Here is an 18,850-nt window from a genome sequence, read left to right as displayed (position 1 = left end):
AAATGTTATTCAAAAACATAACCTGATTTTATTTTAAATAATAATCATTCATTTGTTGTATTCATTAAGAAAATTTTTTACCTTTTCTCTCTCCAAAAAAATTCCATTCCTTCTTAAAAAGTAAATTTTCGTTCTTATATTTTTTATACCTTCCCTTATATTGGGTAGTGATAAATAATTTATTCCCTGTTCCACTGAATATTCTAGGGTTTGGTGAGAATATATTCTTGAAAGAAATGAAAATATCATGTTATTCTACTTACTACACTGTGGTGAATATGCTCCACAAATATATGAAATTTTACCAAGCTGGGGAAAATAGCCATAAGCAGTACGAAACAATTTCTGATAAATTAGAAAAGTGATATGAAAAACATATCAAATGTTAGAACATTAATTAAAATAGTAAAGATAAACATTTATATTCAAAATTTTAAAATTCCTCAAGAAAAAAAAAAAGGGATAGGATCAAGAAAAATAAATGAGCCATTTGTATAGATACTTCTACTTGGTTAAAAGTTAAATTCTTATCAGATGTTTTCCAGAAAGAAATTGGAGGCAAACACACATAATATCACCAAGACCCTGAAACTTGGCTCATCACCTATCAGCAAAATTCATTGTAGTCTAACATTTTTGGAATAGTTAAAGAAATTTGCCTACAGTGAAAAATTGGCTAAAATGTAAAATTTGTTTAATGCAACTACAGACTTGTTATTACCATGTCACTAGTGTTCTCTTTGATTCACATGCTTACACTAACAAGAAAAAATGAAGTTTTAAAACTCATTTAAAACAGTATATTCTGTCTGGGCATGGTGGTGCATACCTGTAATCCCAACAGCTTGGGAGGCTGAGACAGGAGGATCACAAATTCAAAGCCAGCCTCAGCAAAAGCGAGTTGCTAAGAAACTCAGTAAGACCCTCTCTCTAAAAAAATACAAAACCAATATATTCCATTTTACTCCATTTTTTTCTAATTATTGAGAAAGTGGATATAGCATTTTAATATAACTCAGGATCTTTATGAAAATTACTAGATATTTTACTTGTGTTGTTTCACCCAGTACATTTGTGAAAACTGCAATTTAAGAATAAACAATGAGAGCTGAAGATGTGGCTCAAGTGGTAGCACACTTAAGCATGTGGCCCGGGTTCGATCCTCAGCACCACATACAAATAAAGATGTTATGTCCGCTGAAAAATAAAAAATAAATATTAAAAAATTATATATCTCTCTCTCTTTAAAAAAAAGAATAAACATTGATGTTCTATTTTCTAAAGCTATCTTAAAACAAAGAGTATTGTGCTGATAGAAGTATGAGAACTTTCTCAGAGTTCATGGAGAGACTTACTAGGCAAGATATATTAGCTTTCTGATCTCCAAAAAACCCCAGGATTCATCAAAATTAATTTCAGTCAGCCACAATGGTTCATGTCTGCAATTGCAATAACTCTGGGGTGAGGCAGGACTATTGCAACTTATTGAGGCTCTGAACAACTTAGAAAGACCATGTATCCAAATAAAAAGTAAAAAATGGGCTGAATATGTGGTTCACTGCCTAAGTGCCCCTGGGTTTAATGTGCCTGATACCAAAAAAAAAATCAATTTAAAACTACACTTAAGACACAACTATCTTCATCATTTCATCATAATTAGTTTCTTAAAAAATAAACCTAACAATTGATAACATTTTTATTGTCCCACAGAAAATACTTGGCAGGAATTCTTCAGGAAAGAAAGGTCCTTATAAATGTTGCAAGAAATCCTTTGATACAACTTAATTTCCCTCATAGAAGACAGGTAGAATTGTTTTATGTGTGACCAGAAAGCAATTGTTGAAGTGTCCCTTCCCACAACATACATTATAGAAAGAAAAAAAATTAAATGGTTAAAAACACCCTGTTGAAACTTTCTTTCTGTTATACAGCGTACTTAATGTTTTTCAAGCTTTAGATATGAATAGGAGAAGTCTTTTTTTTGTGTGTCCTGCATTTTATAAGAAATTCTTTTAATACCATAATGATCTTACTTTATGGAAGGTAAAAATGTAATCGAAGACATCAAACATATCTCTATTTCCTTCACTGAAGTGTATAAACAAAAAGTAGGGGGTGACAGATTCACCCTGATGTAAGGCATAGTTCACTATGCCTTGCATCTGGCACTTGTGTTTCTGTTTTACTATTATTGTAATTGTCTCTGGATATCCTTTTTTATTGCCACCAAAAAAAACCCCAAATAAATAAAAACAAAAACCCATAATACATTCCCACATAAACACACAAAGACAAAAAAAATTACCAAAAATTCTAATAAATTTAGGAAAGTAGTTGGATCAGAATAAACCAAAAGGTGAATGAAAGGAGAAAACCATAAAATAAGCAGAAGACTAGGGGTAGGACGTGACAGGGTAAGATTGGGAAAGAGACATAAATGTGCACTTAAGACACCTAAATGTCAATACCTGCTAAAACTGGGGATCCAAATATGGGCTCTCTGTGCTTCTGAAACAACCATGTATTGCTACTGGGTGAAGCAACAGTGCCTAAAGTTCTCTGTAGAAACTACTCAGTCCTGATTGAGTGGTACAACAGCAGGCAGAAACAATACATGAAATAAGGGGCAGGGCTTGTTCCAGAAGAAGTTCATTTCCAAACAAAGGCTTCATTTCCACACTGGCTGGACCTGCAAGCAGCAGCATGGCAACCCAATCCACATTTTTAGTAGTTCTATAATTGTTCGCTATACAATTCCCTCAGTTTCTCTGTACATTTTAACTATTACATGATAAAAGTTAGAAAAATATGTCTTTGAATTATCCAACAATTTTAACTATTATGCAAAGTTTAAATACTAAAAGGTCATACATTGTAAAAGAAATTCATATTCTTGAATATGGTGAGGAAAGATACCCACAGAGAACAGAAACCACCAAGCACTGGCCCATGGCTTCCCAAGTTTCTGAACTCTCTCACTTTCTGTACTCGCTTCCCTGGGGATCAACAGTTTTGAGAGTGAGGGCAGTCCATGGACAGTGCTTTGAGCTGTGTTTATACTGTTTTTTTCCTAATGTCTGTGATATTATGAGATTAATATTTTTAAGAGGATAAAATTATATTTATAGTGTATGCTATATGTGTATGTCCAAGGCCCTGTGTTAAATCTCTGTCATCAAAAATGTAAAATAAAAACAGAAGAGAGATGGGCATGGTGGCACACACCTGTCATACCAGCATCTAAGAGGTTGAGGCAGGAGGATCATGAGTTCAAGGCCAGCCTCAGCAACTTATTGAAGCCCTAACCAATTCAGTGAGACCCTGTCCTGAATAAAATATCAAAAATGGCTGTGGATGAATCCCGAAATCTAGAAGTCACAAAGTTAATCTGCAGAAATGCTAAACCCAGGGGCTTAGTGTATTTGTAGACTATGTAACTCAGGAGGTACCTGAGGACCCAAGGTAGATCTGATAGGGATCCATGCCAGGGCTCAGGACAGGGAGTAGGACACAGTGCTGCTTCCAAGGAGCTTTCAGTTAGTGCAGAGTGCTTCAGCCCTGGCACTATTGACATTCTGGGCTGTCCCAGCTGTAAGGCATGTTGTGTGCATTGCAGGAGGTTTAGCAGTGTCCCTGTCATCTACTCACTTGATGGTAGTAGCACCTCTGCATACTTGTGACAAGCAAAACATTGCCATGTGTCTCCCCACAGACAAATCAACTCTATCATGAATGACTGGCATAAGACAAAATATTGATAATCACTATTAACAAGAACTATAATTTGCCAAGTAGTGAGGAACTTTAAAATTCTCATGGAAAGATAACATCCATGAAAATTTCTATATCCTGACAGGCACAGTGGTTTATACCTGTATTCCCAGCAGTTTGGGAGTCTGAGGGAGGAGGATTGAAAGTTTGAAGCCAGCTTCATCAACTTAGTGAGACCCTAAGCAATTTAGCAAGTCCCTGTCTCTAAATAAAATATATAAAAGGACTGGAGATGTGGATCAGTGGATAAAATGCCCCCTGGGTTTATTTCCTGGTACAAAAAAAATAACTTGTGTTTCTTGCTGGTCACAGTGGCACATACCTATAATCTTAGCATCTTAGGAGGCTGAGGCAATAGGGTGACACATTTCAGGCCAGCCTCAACAACTTGGGAAGACCCTGTCTCAAAATAATAATAATAAGAAGAAGAAGAAGAAGGAGAATAAGAATAGGCTGGGGATGCATCTCAGTGGTAGAGCACTTTCCTATCACATGCAAGGCCCTGGGTTCCACCCTCAATACTGAAAAAAAATTACATATCCTAGGTGATACTTATAATCAGAAGGAAAATGATAAGCGATATCTATACTGTTCCATGACTGTGAAACATCTCCCAATTGTATTGGGATTCAAAGATGACCAAAATCTATCCAGCAGGATATTTTATTGAATGCTCACAATAGTCTTCCAAATAGTTATTATAGTATGTACTGAGTGGAAAATAAACCAGAATACCCAGAAACATTATTCCTTTCAATATTAGGATGCTGAGGTTGATGCTTAATGTCTCCAAGGCTCATGTCACCATCACCACCACCCACATCCACCAAAATAATACTATCTATGCAGGGGACACACATATGTATCAACTACCTACTGTTCTAAGGTCATCAAATTGTTTAATGCTCATAAATCCCTATGGTATCATTCCATTTTACAGAAGGATAAGAGAAATTGGAGATTTAGCCAAAGCTAAAGTGTTATAAATTGGTAGGTGAGGGATTTTTCACTGCATCACAAAAGTGGTTCCTCTTTCCAGCTGCACACACAGGGAGAGAGACATTTAATCCTCATTATTAATAGTTTCTATGTGTGCAAATTTTCCTACCCACCAGATTTAATTTGTAACCTCAAAATCAATGTTCTTGACACTTTCATGGTCCTTAATGAATACACACAGAACCATGAAAACTTTTAGCCACCAAGTGTGCTTGTACCCACCTAGATCATGCCCCACCTTCTTATTATTTCATGGTCACTATCAACATCAAGCAGCATTGATGGTGCAGGACTGAGTTATGCAAAAGACATAAGACAGACTACAATTGGGGGCATGCGAGATGACCATCAATAGATAAAGCTGCCTGAGCATCACTGATGTGAGGCTAAAATACTGACACAACAGTCACGTTACCCAGAGTGAGAAAGATGTCAAACCCTTTCCAGCAGCTCTATTTTTTTTTTTGGAGGGACCAGGGTAACCCGGGATTGAACTCAGGGGCACTTGACCACTGAGCCACATCCTCAGCACTATTTTGTATTTTTTTTAGAGACAGGGTCTCACTGGGATGCTTGGCACCTCACTAAGTTTCTGAGGTTGGCTTTGAACTTGTGATCCTCCTGCTTCAGCCTCCTGAGATGCTGGGATGACAGTCATGCACCACTGTGCCTGGTCTACCCTGTACACTTCAGGGCAAGAAACTATCACAGATGAATCTGTAGGCAGCTATGCACCCTTCAGAGGTGCAATAGCTCTACTCTTTGCTTCAGGCCACTATAATGGTCCACCATTAGGTAGAGATAAGCCCTGGACACCACTGCCCTTTTCTTCCTGACCATGTCCATCCTCTGTAGTGTATGCCATATGGATAACACAACCCAGATTGATGTGGCAGAAATATCTACAATGATCCCACTGAGAGAACAAAATATCAACAAAGAATGTGTCCTACATTGCAGTGTCCTGATGGTTCACAGTGAGAAGAAATGCCATTTCTTTGCCTAGAATGACCAAAGGGAAAAATAATCTTCAAATTAAGACATCTTCATTTTAAAGGCACTGATCAACATTATTTGGTGACAAAAGGAGCACTCCTATGAAGAAGAGGGCCCTAGGGGGTAGCTTGAAAAATAACTCAAAAGTGTACAGTTGGGGTGGAGTATGAGTGTCTGAGTGATGGAGGGGGCTGGGAATGTGCTAGGGGTGGTGGTGCATACCTGTAATTCCAGCAGCTCAGGGGGCTGAGGGAGGAAGATGTCAACTTCGAGGCTAGTATCAGCAATATAGTGAGGCTTTAGGCAACTCAGCGAGTCCCTATCTCAAAATAAAATACAAGAAAAGGGCTGGAGATGTGGCTCAGTTGTTAAACACCATTGGGTTCAATCCCTGGTACAAGAATAAAATAAAATAAAATGGCTTATATAGTGTAAACAATGTGATAAAGGCAAGTGTTTGGTTCCTCAGAATTCCACAGTGGCTGATTCCAGGGAGAAAATTAGCCATAAGGTAACACTTAAATATGCTTTTGGAGGCCCTTGTAGACTCCTGTATGAAGAGAGTAATGTATGCTTGGCACAGTCTGGGGAAAGAGGGATGCCTGTGGGAGAGAAGACACAGCCAGGAGGAGTGTGTGGCTTTCAAGGGGTAATTCCGGACACTCAAAGGGAGTAAGGAACCTATTTCCCCGACCTACAGCTGCACCTGCTTGCAAATGGGACAGAGCAAGAGGATTTAGTCAAGTTTAGCTCTGATTTAGACTGTGCTCTTGTGTGAGTTTTTCTAACTTAAGGAAACTTCAGATTAGCAATGTTGAAATTTTGCTGAGAGGTGACAGTATAGTTTTGAGTCCACAGCATGAACCCTGAAGCCAGGCTGTGTGGGTCCCCATGGAAATTCTGTCACTAACAACTCATGTAACCTTGGGCTAGCTTCTTGAACTCTATGAACTTCAGTTTTCTCCTTTCAAAAGAGGTTCTATGCCAGGCATGGTGACACACCAGTAATCCCAGCAACTCTGGAGGCTTAGGCAGGAAGACTGCAAGTTCAAACCAGCTCAGCAACTTAGCAAGACCCTAAGCAACTTACTTATCAAGACCCTGTCTTTAAATAAAATATAAAAAAGAGCTGGGGATGTGGCTATGGTTATAAAAAAAGAGCTCGGGATGTGGCTCTGTAGTTAAGTTCCCCAGGGTTCAATCCCTGGTACCAAAAAAAAGGTACAGTGATGTTTAAATGAACAAATATACCTAAACCACTTAGCACAGTACCCATCACACAAGGGTTATTAATTAGTTGTGTGAGTTTATAAGTTTGTACTGGCTCCAAAGAGTCATATGCTAACATGTCTACCCAATTCCAAACTGAGTGTTATCAGTCATTACAGCAATAATTTGTTATACGTTTATCAGCATATGGCACAACAAGAATTTTAATATGTAACTAACACAGACTAGTTTATGTCAATTCTTTGCTTTTCTATAGATGACATAAACATTTAGAGGTTGTCCCCTAATCCTCAACCCACTAACCAATACTCATGCTCTTCAATCTACAATAAAAGGATGCCCACAGGAAGTTAAAAATATTGTATTGAAATGCATTCAATACACTTAACCCACCAAATATCAAATCTCAGCCTCGCTTGCCTTAAACAAACTCCAGTGGTGTGAGTCTGCTGCAGAGCAAAATCACTGATGCCATACCTCTTTTTGTTGCGAGGGGGTACTGGAGATTGAACTCAGGGGCGCTCAACTACTGAGGCACATCTCATCCCTATTTTGTATTTTATTTAGAGACAGAGTTGCGCTGAGTTGCTTAGGGCCTCGCCAAATTGGTAAAGCTGAACTTGAACTTGTGATATTCCTGCTTCAGCCTACCAAACTGCTGGGATTACAGGTGCAGGCCTGCACCCCTGTGCCCAGCACAGAGCTCAATTTATAACACAGTGTTGTAAGGCTCATGGAATTCACTGAATATTGAACTCAAAGTGAAAAAAAAAAAAACAGAGTGGTTGCCAAGATCTGCTCTCACATCACTGTAAAGTTGAAATATTTTAAGTCAACCCATCATAAGGTGGGGGCCATCTCTATTTATGGAGTGCTATCAATCTGTCTAGCACAGACTCGCTTATTATGGGGTACAGAAATATCCTGAAGTTCCAAATAACAATCTCCCTAACCTATTTCACAAAGATAAAGCCATGAGGAAGAATCAAACTCACGCCCACTCCCTTCCCATCAACCTCTGCTCATCTCTTAGCTTAAAGGAAGAGCAAGCAGGAATCTGTCACCAGCTAGCTGGGGAGCATTGCTTTCTCTGGAATCATGCTTTGTACCACCAAACTTTATCAGCTACTGTTTGTTTCCTCCCCCAGAAACCTCAGGTCTTTTCCCAGATAATGTCAATAAATACAGCCTGGCCCTGAGGCTGTATCATCTGCTGCTCTACCTGTACTCCTACTATATACAAACCTAGTAAAACCATCATGAACCATAGGAGGGGCACACAGAACCCCATTTACGATCTGAGTAAGAATGTATCAGGACTCCAGAGTAAAAATGTATCAGGACTCCAGAATGTGTCAAATTGCTTTTTCTACCACTGGGGGATATTCATTTCACCCTTTTTAGCTGTGTCTTATGATGTAAGCTACTTGAAATTGTGCATGATACATTAATCACAATATCTAAGGATTATAGAGAATATATTCTTCTAAGCACTTTTTCTAACTCCTCTTTGCAACCCTGTGAAGTATGTTGGTAATACTCCACTTGACAGGAGGAAAATCTGAGCTTTAATACATTAATTTGTGGGCTGGCATTGTGGCTCAGTGGTAGAGTGCTTGCCTAGCACAAGTGAGGCACTGGGGTTCAATCCTCAGCACCACATAAAAATACATAAACCAGATAATGATATTGAGTTCATCTCTAACTTAAAAACTATTTTAAAAAATGTCTCTAGTAAGACTCTAACTCACACAAATATGCACATCAAATGTCTCTGTGATTTAAAACTGCTTCCTAGCTGGGCATGCCTGTAATCCCAGCAGCTCAGGAGGCTGAAGCAGGAAGTTGGCAAATTCAAAGCCAGCCTCAATAACTTAGCAAGGCCCTAAGCAAGTCAGGGAAAACCTGTATCTAAATAAAATAAAAAAGGGACGGGGCTGGGATGTGGCTCAGTAGTTGAGTGCCACTGAGTTCAATCCCAGGTACAAAAAAAAAAAAAAAAAAAAAGAAAGAAAGAAAAAGGAAAAAAAAGAAAAAGATAAAAGCTGTTTTCCAACTCCCTTCCTCTTAGGTAGTGAAAATTTCACATGTATTAGAGATAACTTTTTTCCCACTTGAAAAGTGGCTGCAGCATCCTTCAGAGCAAAAGTACTTCACCTCCCCAAAAATGTGCAGGCATAAACTAGATTCACTAGGAATCTGTGCCTCAATGAAACCTGAGGGGGAATGTGATCATACTTTCCAATTCACAAAATGTTTTTATGTCATCTGCACAGTCAAATGCAAAGAAAAAAACTGAGGATTATCCACACAACGGACAGCAGGCTTTAGTGTGAAAATCCTAGCTCCTATCCCTGCCCCCCCCAATAAAAATTTATGGCAAGAACTTACATCAGAAACTGCAAGATTATTGCTGAAACTGTATATGCTAACCATGGACAAACTGTGAAAAGTGGTGAGATATCTAACCATTTGCTTAAAAAGTCACCAATCTTGTTTGTGTTTACCAGTGGCTAATCTGCAGGGTACATCAGTTGAGGTCACATTGACTTTATACACCCATGTGTAGAAGTGGAATTAAAAAGTTACATTTAGCTGGGTGCAGTGTTGCACCCCTGTAATCTCAGCAGCTCTGAAGGCTGAGGTAAGTGGATTGCAAGTTCAAAGCCAGCCTCAGCAACTTAGTGAGATCCTGTCTCTAAATAAAATAGAAAAAGGGATGGGCATATAGCTCAGTGGTTAACTGCCCTTGGGTTCAATTTCAGGTATAAAACAAAACAGAAAAAACTTGTTTAAATATGTGGATTGATAAAATAAAAACAACAATCATTCTTCATCTTTGAAGAGGGGAGAATCCTTTTAAAATGCTAAGCAGAGTGTTTGTGAGGGGTGAATAAGAGGGGATTTTCTGGCTTATCAGACCACAGTACAATTCTGCTCAGAAATTCATTTTACCAATTAATTAAGAGATGCTCAGATATTGTGAAAACAATTTCCTAGAAATGGATATCAGAGAAAACAGGTTTGTAGCTGTAACTCCACTCCACTTCTTTGAGGCACAAACTTCTGGTACATTTTCTCCAGGACAAGCACTACCTAGCATTCTAGCTTTTAACAAAATGGTTCCAATTCTCTTTATGACTATGGAATTATAGAAGAAGGGAATCAATAAATCTTAAGTATTATGCCAACAGGTCATGATCAAGCATAATAAGTTCCTGTCTTCTATTTCAGTCTCAATTTATGTTAGGTTCTGAAAAAGTGTTTACAAATATTTGTTTCCAAGCCAAAGGGACATGACATAAGCCCCCCACCCCCAGCTCCATCTGTTGGTGGTAGACAGAGTCTTAGTTCTGTGGAAGGCTTGAAAGTTTCTTTCTTTATAGGATTCATGATATTCTGATTGATATATTTCATTCAGGGTACCCTCCCCTTGCATCCCTCAACTCTCCCTCTGACCCCTTTGTCTATGTTACAGTTATAGTATATGCAGTTTCAAATATACCACAACAAAACCCACTATTCTATATAATTAGCATACAAAAAAATCCCCCCTTTACAGGGGATTGAGCCCAGGGACACTTAACCACTGACCCATATCCCCAGCCCTTTTTCATATTTTATTTAGCAATAGGGTCTCACTGAGTTGCTTAGGGCCTTGCTTTTGCTGGGGCTGGCTTTGAACTTGCAATCCTCCTACCTCAGCCTTTAGAGCCACTAGGATTACAGGTATGCACAACCATGCCTGACTCGGAACTATAGTTTTTGGGAGAGGGGTCAAGGTACTAGAGTGCATGTTACAAGAGCAGCCCCTTGTTCTTCTTTTGCTGACATACTTCAGTGTGCTCTCATTTCTAGCAGCCCTTACTTCCAAGGCTTTATGGAATCAGCCAGGTTTTGACGAAGCTGTTACCTAAAGTCACCACCAAAAGGGAAAGGAAAAAAAATTCCAGTGTGCTCTTTGCATTCCCAGAATTATCCCTTGCTCTGTTCCATGTGTTCTCTGGCTGAAAGGCTGCCCACAGAGCAACCTGCTTTATAATTCAGAGACTGGGGAGGCTTCAAGTTGCAAGTCACATATTAACAAAGAGGATTCATCTCATCACTGCAGCCCAACAGATGCACACAAACTTCATACTTACTGCAGATGCTATAAGTGTGCCCCCAATGTGCTTTTTTGCTATTGGTACCTAATGGAGAGTAGAAATAATGCCACCAATATTCTAGGGTCACACTACCTAAGGATTCAAGCAGGCTGCTGGGCTCCATCTCCAATGATAAAAGGATGGGAAATAAGGAGGAGAGAAACATTCTGAGCCTGTGCTGTCTGATCTCTGCCACAAAACTTCAACCCTGCCATCAGCTGCAAACACATATGGGCACTGGAGATCCAGTGAGATACTGTGATATTCATTTACTTGTGTGTGGGAAGGGTGGATGAAAAGCTACACATATTTGGAGTTTCAACAATAATTTAAAAAGTGGCATGACATCCTTGGAAAAAGAACTCCTTGCCTCTAAACTTAAAAGACATGGGAAGACACTTGCTTAGAATAAATCAATTTGGATGGGTACAGCCACTCTGGAAAGCAATATGGAGATTCCTCAGAAAGCTTGGAATGCAACCACCATTTGACCCAATTAAACCACATGGTATCTCATCAAATAGTGTACCTCCAGGCCTTCCCAACCCCCATCAGGATCAGCAAGCTCTCTCTTCCCTTCTATGGCACTTACTGGATTATGCCATGATGAAGTACTATGGGACTCCCCCCAAACATACCCATGTACTTGAGCTTAAACACAGGGACACTCTATGAGCTGCATTCACAGCCCCTTTTCAAACTTTATTTACATACAAGTTCTTACTAAGTTGCAAGGGCTGGCCTTCAATTTGTAATACTTCTGCCTCAGCCTCCTGAGTGACTTGGAAGACAAGTGCCAGGACTCCTTGCTGGTGGCTAGGGGCTTCTGTCCTGTACTGAAAGAAGCTTCTGGAGGATGAGGATCAAGATTTCCCACAGGGTATCATCATTCTCTGCATCTACTTATGACATTACCATAGTCCTTGTCCACTAGATCTTCTGGGAGGCACCAGCTGAGAAGAAGATCGAGTGTTCTGAGAAAGGGAAGAGCAACCATGTAAATGCTCAGGAACTGCTGGCCTCCTGAGCCTCACAGGGCACTCTTCCCTGGAGTACTGTCATAGGAGGGCAGACCTCTCTTTAGCCTCGGCACTAGTGGCCCTCACCTAGGGGTCTCACTGACTGATCCCTTTATCCCCAAGATGGAGTGTTTCAACTGCATCTGCTTCCTGCAGCCTTACAACACCTCCCATCTGTATGTCTGTGGTACCTATGCCTTTCAGTCCAAGTGCACCTACATTGTGATTGCTGCCCCACCCTGGCTGCCTGCCACCCTGGCCTCCAGTATGGGGTCCTGCCCTCATGCTCATCCTCCTTCTGCCTCTAGAACATGCTCACCTTCACTTTGGAGCATGAAGATTTTGATGATGGGAAGGGGAATTGTCCCTATGACCCAGCTAAGGGCCACACTGGCCTTCTTGTAGGTGAGTGGATGTGCCTGTTTTGGGTGAGTCCCTTGGAACTTGACACACTCTGGGGTGTCTACACCTTGTTTATGGCCTGACTATCCTTCCATTTCCCACAGATGGTGAGTTGTACTCAGCCACCCTCAATAACTTCCTGGGCACCCAGCCTGTCATCCTCCAGAACATGGGGCCCTATCACCCCATGAAGGCAGAGTACGAGGCCTTATGGCTCAACAGTGAGCAGGGAGAAGGACTGAGGAAGCCCAGGGTGGAAAACCTGTGAGGTCCTTGTCACCTTATGACTGAACCTCCTTGCCTTGCTGCAGGGCCCCACTTCATTGCCTCTGCCTATGTCCCTGAGAGTGTGGGGAGCATCACAGGGGATGACTACAAGGTGTACTTCTTCAGTGAGAGGGTGGTGGAATACGACTGCTGTACCAAGCAGCTACAGGCCCAAGTTGCCCGTGTCTGCAAGATATTGAGCCCCCAGCATGAGCCCTGGGAACCCTGTGGGCTGGGCATCGGCTGACCCACTGCATCTCCTTGATATCTGCCAGAGTGACATAGCCGGTGCACACACACTGCAGGAGAAGTGGACCAAATTTCTGAAGTCACAGCTGGGGTGCTAAGTGCCCAACCAGCAGCTCTATTTCAACCAGCTGCAGGCTGTGCACACCCTGCAGGGTGCCTCCTGGCACAAGACCACCTTCTTTGGTGTATTTCATATGTGATGGTGAGTTGGCCAGGAATGCTGGGGTGGGGATGAGCAGGTGTTCGCGTCAAGGGCAGTATGTGGGTGGGAGGGCCTGAACCATGCTGTCCTATAGGGACATCCAAGTGGTCAGTGTCTGGAACACTGAGTACTTGCCCCTTTTAAAGGCCCCTGGGGAAAGAAGGCAAGGCCCTGCCTGGTGGCACCTTAGATCTGCCTGCTGGTATATTCTTCTGCCCATGAGCATTTTCTGCTGATCCCTACATTCCTGCAATCTCTGGAGCTGGGGTGAGATGTTAAGGTGGGCATCGGACCTGACCCTTGAGATCCCTCTCTCATTGCAACAGGGGTAATGTGGACCTTTCCTCAGTCTGTGAGTACCAGTTGGAAGAGATCCAGTGGGTGTTCCAAGGTCCCTACAAGGAGGAGGACATGGTGGGGAACCAGCAGGTCAGGACCAGAGCACCACTGGGGACTAGGCTGAAACCAACCCTGGGTTGTTTGAGGAAGTGCAGAAGTGGGGTCAATACACTGACCCAGTACCCAGCCCCCAGCCTGGTTCAGTGAGTCTTTTGGGCAGGAAGTGTTCCCTGTCAGTTCCAGTGGCCTCCCAACAGCTGATAACTCCCCTGTCCATACCCCTACCCCCACAAGTGCATCAACAAATGGCACCATCACCATGGTCACACCAGCTCTCTGGAGCTGGCTGACAGAACCCTCATCTTCATCAAGAAGCACCCACTGATGGACAAGCAGGTAGAGCCTTCATGGGGCCAGCCCCTGCTCATGAAAACACCAACTTCACCCACCTGGTGGCTGACCAATTTACAGGATTTGACAAAGCCACCTATACACTGCTATTCATTGGCACAGGTGGGTAAGCTCTTGGGTGTGTCTGGGGCTGGAAGACACCCAAGAGCCTCATTCCCTGTCATTGACACTCCCTTCTCCAGACTTTTCCAGGAGATGGCTGGCTGCTCAAGGCTGTGATCCTGAGGCCTGGGGTCTACCTGATTGAGGAACTGTTAGTGTTTGATAAGAAAAATGTGGAAAGCCTTGTGCTGTCACCAAGCAAGGTAGCTAATTAGACTCCATGCACTGCCATTGCACCCACTCCACCATCCCCAAATCAGGTTGGCATGGTTGGCCAGTTCAGCACACCTAAGTAAGCTCAGGGCAAGCCTGGGAAGTCAGGGTGTGTGCTGACAGGATTGGCACTCCACAGGAGTGGTCCCTGCAGGGCTGCATTCCCAGAATTAGTCCTGGAGAAAACTCATGGTTTTTTTTTAGACACCTCTATGTGGCTCCAGGACTCTGCTTACAGCCTCCTCTCTGATCCTCTCCATACTCTCCAGACTTCCCCAGCTTTGACATGCTTATGGTGCCCTCCCAGCGTTGGTTTCTGCCTAGTCCCCAGTGGTGCACTGGGCCTGACCCGCTGATTCCCCACCATGTCCCCTGAAGTGTTGTCTTTTTTCTTAACCCTCATACACATTTGCAGCATCCTCTGGATGATGATTTGTTTGCCTTTTGCAGCTATTATCACTTAAAATTGTTTCCCAGCACATGGAGTAATAGCAGAAAGAATATGGGGTTGTGTAAACACTCAGATTGGCAGTTACCATTCAAACAGAGAACACCTTATGCTGTGCTGGTGCTATTGTGAGAGCCAAGAGCACTGGAGGAAAATGTTTCATGCCTTCTGTGTGTATAGCCTCCCTGTTTTCTTGAGACTTGCACCTTCCTTTGCAGTGCTGTCTTCTGCCTCTTCTTCATATGGGCACCTCTCATGCTTGTGCTCCTTGGGGTCTGAGCAGCCCTGGGATGAATGTGGCCCTACCAACCCTCTCACTCCTCTTCTCCCACAGAAGCTTCTCTTTGCTGGCTCCTACTCTCAGTTGGTCCAGCTGCCCCTGGCAGACTCTGTGAAGTACCACATCTGTGCAGACTGTGTCCTTGCGCGGGACTCCTACTCTGCCTGGAGCATCAACACTAGTCACTGTTTGTCTGTGGCCAGCTACTCTGGGTGAGCTGGGTTCTGCAAGGGCTGGGACCAGGAAGGTGTGTGGATACGGTGGTTGGAACCATGCTTCTGACACCCCTTTCCTCTGCCAGATCTCTACTTGTTCAGAACATGGGGATCTCAGATATCAGAGGCTTTTGTGACCTTCATGGCACTAAGAAAGGTGAGCTTTTTTGTGTTCCCCTCCACTCCAGATGGGCTGTGGTCCTTAGGTGGATTTTCCACATCACACCTCCCTGGCCCTTGGTCTCTTGCACTGACTCTGCTACCTTCTCTCTCTGTTGCTACAGTCAGGTGAATGCTGAAAAACATCACAATGGTAGTGGGCACAGACTTGGTACTTCCCTGTCCCTCTCCTCCAAGTTGGCCTATGCCCGCTGGATCTTTGAGGGCCAGGACCTACCTGCAGATGAACCAGGCTCCATCCACTATGATGCCCATCTCCAAGCCCTGGTGGTGATGACTGCCCAATATCACCATGCTGGGGCCTACAACTGCTTTTCAGAGGAGTAGGGGACATGGCTGGCTGTTGAGGGGTATCTTGTGGCTGTGATAGTGGGCCCCTCAGTGACCTGGAGGTTCAGGCCCCCATGGAATACCTATGGCTTATGTGGCTGGCTGTGGTTGCCCTGGGGGCTCTGAGCCTGGTGTTACTGGTTTTTCTGGTTTGGTCGCTTTGCCAGCGGCTTCAGGAAAATCTGGAAAATGATATCAAGGCAGCAGAGAGGACCCTATTGTACCCGCTGGAGTTGCTCAAACATCACATCAGTCCCCTTTCCAGCTCAGAAACAGAAGAGTAATTTTGAGATCCTGTTGGATACTAGTAATTGGATGGCCCCTCTAGATTGTGCCTGGACATGCTGGGGCCAGCTTGGAGTTGGGTCCCTATCTGCACCTCCTGGCAACCCAGGCCAGCCCCTGCCTTCTTGAACACCTCTTTCTAGGGCCCTCAGGAGCGGGCCTAAGGGCCTGTGATATTGTTTAGAGACACTTTTGGTTGTTAAAATGGCAGGTGTTGTCTACATCCTTTCATGCCTAGGTCAGCTCCTACCCTAAGGACTGTTCTGGCTCAGAAGTTCAGTTGTGCTGATGTTGATAAAGAAAACTTGCCCTGTCCAAAGCAGGGCCCTTCCCCTCCAGGTTGCTCTGACACACCTCTCATCTTGCTCTCCTCAGAACACTGTTGTCACCTGACTCCATTTTGTTTCTTTGTTTATGTATTTTCTAATTCCACAATGATAAAGATCTTTTTCAATTGTATTGTGTGAATTATTCCTCCTTCAAATGATACCTTTTCTCTGGGGTCATTTTGCTTTATTCAGATGTATTATTTCTTGTACTGGGGACTGAATCCAGGGTTGCCACATCCCAAGCCCTTTTTTTATATTTTACTTACAGACAGCATCTCCCTGAATTCCTTAAAGCCTCACTAAGTTGCTGAGATTGTCCTTGAACTTGCGATCCTCTGCTATCAGCCTCCAGAGCTGCTTGGATTACTGGTGTGCACCAAAATTTGTGGCTTAATTGTTTAATAACAGCTTAATAGTTTTTATTTCAGGGAGAAAGCTGTCCTTTCCTGTCCCTACTCTAGTTATAGTGTAACTAGTCATAAATCTCTAGAATGACAGGTTGTTGTTGTTGTTGTTGTTCAGTCCTTTGGAAATCTCTTTTATCTGCTTGTGTCTGCAGCAGTTGTTAAATCTTCTGTTAATCTGATTATTGATCTTTGATGCATAATGTTCTTTTGGGTTTCTTTTAGATGTTCTCTTTTTTATTTATATTTTAATTATTGTTATTTTATTTTTGGTTTTTGGTACTGGGGATTGAACCCAGGGACATTCTAACCCTGAGCTACATTTCCAGAATTTTAATTTTTTATATGGAGTCAGGTTCTCACTAGGTTGGTTAGGGCCTTACTAAGCTGCTGAAGCAGGCTTTGATCTCCAGATCTTCTTGCCTCACTCTGAGTCATTGGGATTACAGGCATTCACCACCACACTCAACTTAGATTATAACTTTTAAAAATTGGTATATTGTAAATATACATAATCATTGGATTCATTATGCCACATCTGTGCATGCCCATAATTTGGTCAATCTTGTATATAATATTCTTAACTTGGGATTTTTTCTCCCTGGGTTTAATGTAGATTTCAGTCCTATAACTCCAAGTTGATAAGTCAGTGTGTCTGATTTTGTGAGGGAGTTTCTGCTGCTTTTATTGTCTTTGTACATCTATTCAAATGGTCCCTTTTCTCACTTTTTTTTTAATTAATTTTTATTGTAGGTTGTTCAAAACATTACATAGTTCTTGATATATCATATTTCACACTTTGATTCAAGTGGGATATGAGCTCCCATTTTTACCCCATATACAGATTGCAGAATCACTTCAGTTGCACAACCATTGATTTACATATTGCCATTCTGGAGTCTGTTGTATTCTGCTGCCTTTCCTATCCTCTACTATCCCCCCTCCCCCCTCCCCTCCCCTCTTCTCTCTCTACCCCCTCTACTGTAATTCATTTCTCCCCCTTATATTTTCCCTCCTTTCCCCTCACTTCCTCTTGTATGTAATTTTGTATACCCCTGAGGGTCTCCTTCCATTTACATGCAATTTCCCTTCTCTCTCCCTTTCCCTCCCACCTCTCATCCCTGTTTAATGTTAATCTTCTTCTCATGCTCTTCTTCCCTACTCTGTTCTTAGTTACTCTCCTTATATCAAAGAAGACATTTGGCATTTGTTTTTAAGGGATTGGCTAGCTTCACTTAGCATAATCTGCTCTAATGCCATCCATTTCCCTCCAAATTCTATGATTTTGTCATTTCTTAATGCAGAGTAATACTCCATTGTGTATAAATGCCACATTTTTTTTATCCATTCGTCTATTGAAGGGCATCTAGGTTGGTTCCACAGTCTTGCTATTGTGAATTGTGCTGCTATGAACATGGATGTAGCAGTGTCCCTATAGTGTGCTCTTTTTAGGTCCCTTTTCTCACTTTTATGTTTTGTTCATTTGTTACCTTATCAGGGAGGCCATCCCTGCCCACTGCATTATAGCCCTTCACTGACTTCAGAGCACCTAGCACCACCATAATATATACATACACACACACAGTTTATGCACACAGATATATTTCAGACTAAGCATATATTTATGTATAAGATACACACATATGCATTATTCTTACCTTTCCATAAGCTCCATGTAAGCTTCATATAGTATCATGCTGGCCTGTAATCTCAGTGACTCCAGAGTCTCAGTGGGAAGATTGCATGCTCCAAGAAAACTTGGACAATTTAGTGAGGACCTGTCTCACAAAACAAAAAGGGCTGAGGTGTAGTTCAGTAGAAGCACACCCCTGAGTTTATTACATTAAACAAGTTTCTTTAATTTTTCAAATGATTATTTGCCCAAATCTATGAGTTGGAGGTAAATATTGATATTTAGTATTTTATGCTCATTTGGGAAGATAATTCTTGACTCTTATTTTATAAGTCAGAAGAAAGAAACCAAGCTTAGCTTTTCAAAAATTGGTTACCCTGACAAAAATAAAATTCTAAATT

At 42.1% G+C, this 18,850-nt stretch overlaps 1 pseudogene; it reads left to right on the top strand.

Annotated features, from left to right (window-relative positions):
• Positions 1-16,212, top strand: part of LOC143640989 (semaphorin-4C-like) — a 44,107-nt pseudogene extending 27,895 nt beyond the window's left edge.
• The last annotated feature ends 2,638 nt before the right edge of the window (positions 16,213-18,850 follow it).

This window comes from Callospermophilus lateralis, unplaced genomic scaffold (genome assembly GCF_048772815.1).
Source record: "Callospermophilus lateralis isolate mCalLat2 unplaced genomic scaffold, mCalLat2.hap1 Scaffold_82, whole genome shotgun sequence".
Lineage (NCBI taxonomy): Eukaryota > Metazoa > Chordata > Mammalia > Rodentia > Sciuridae > Callospermophilus > Callospermophilus lateralis.
Note: the sequence above shows the minus strand (reverse complement) of the source record. Positions and strands in the feature narration are given on the sequence as shown.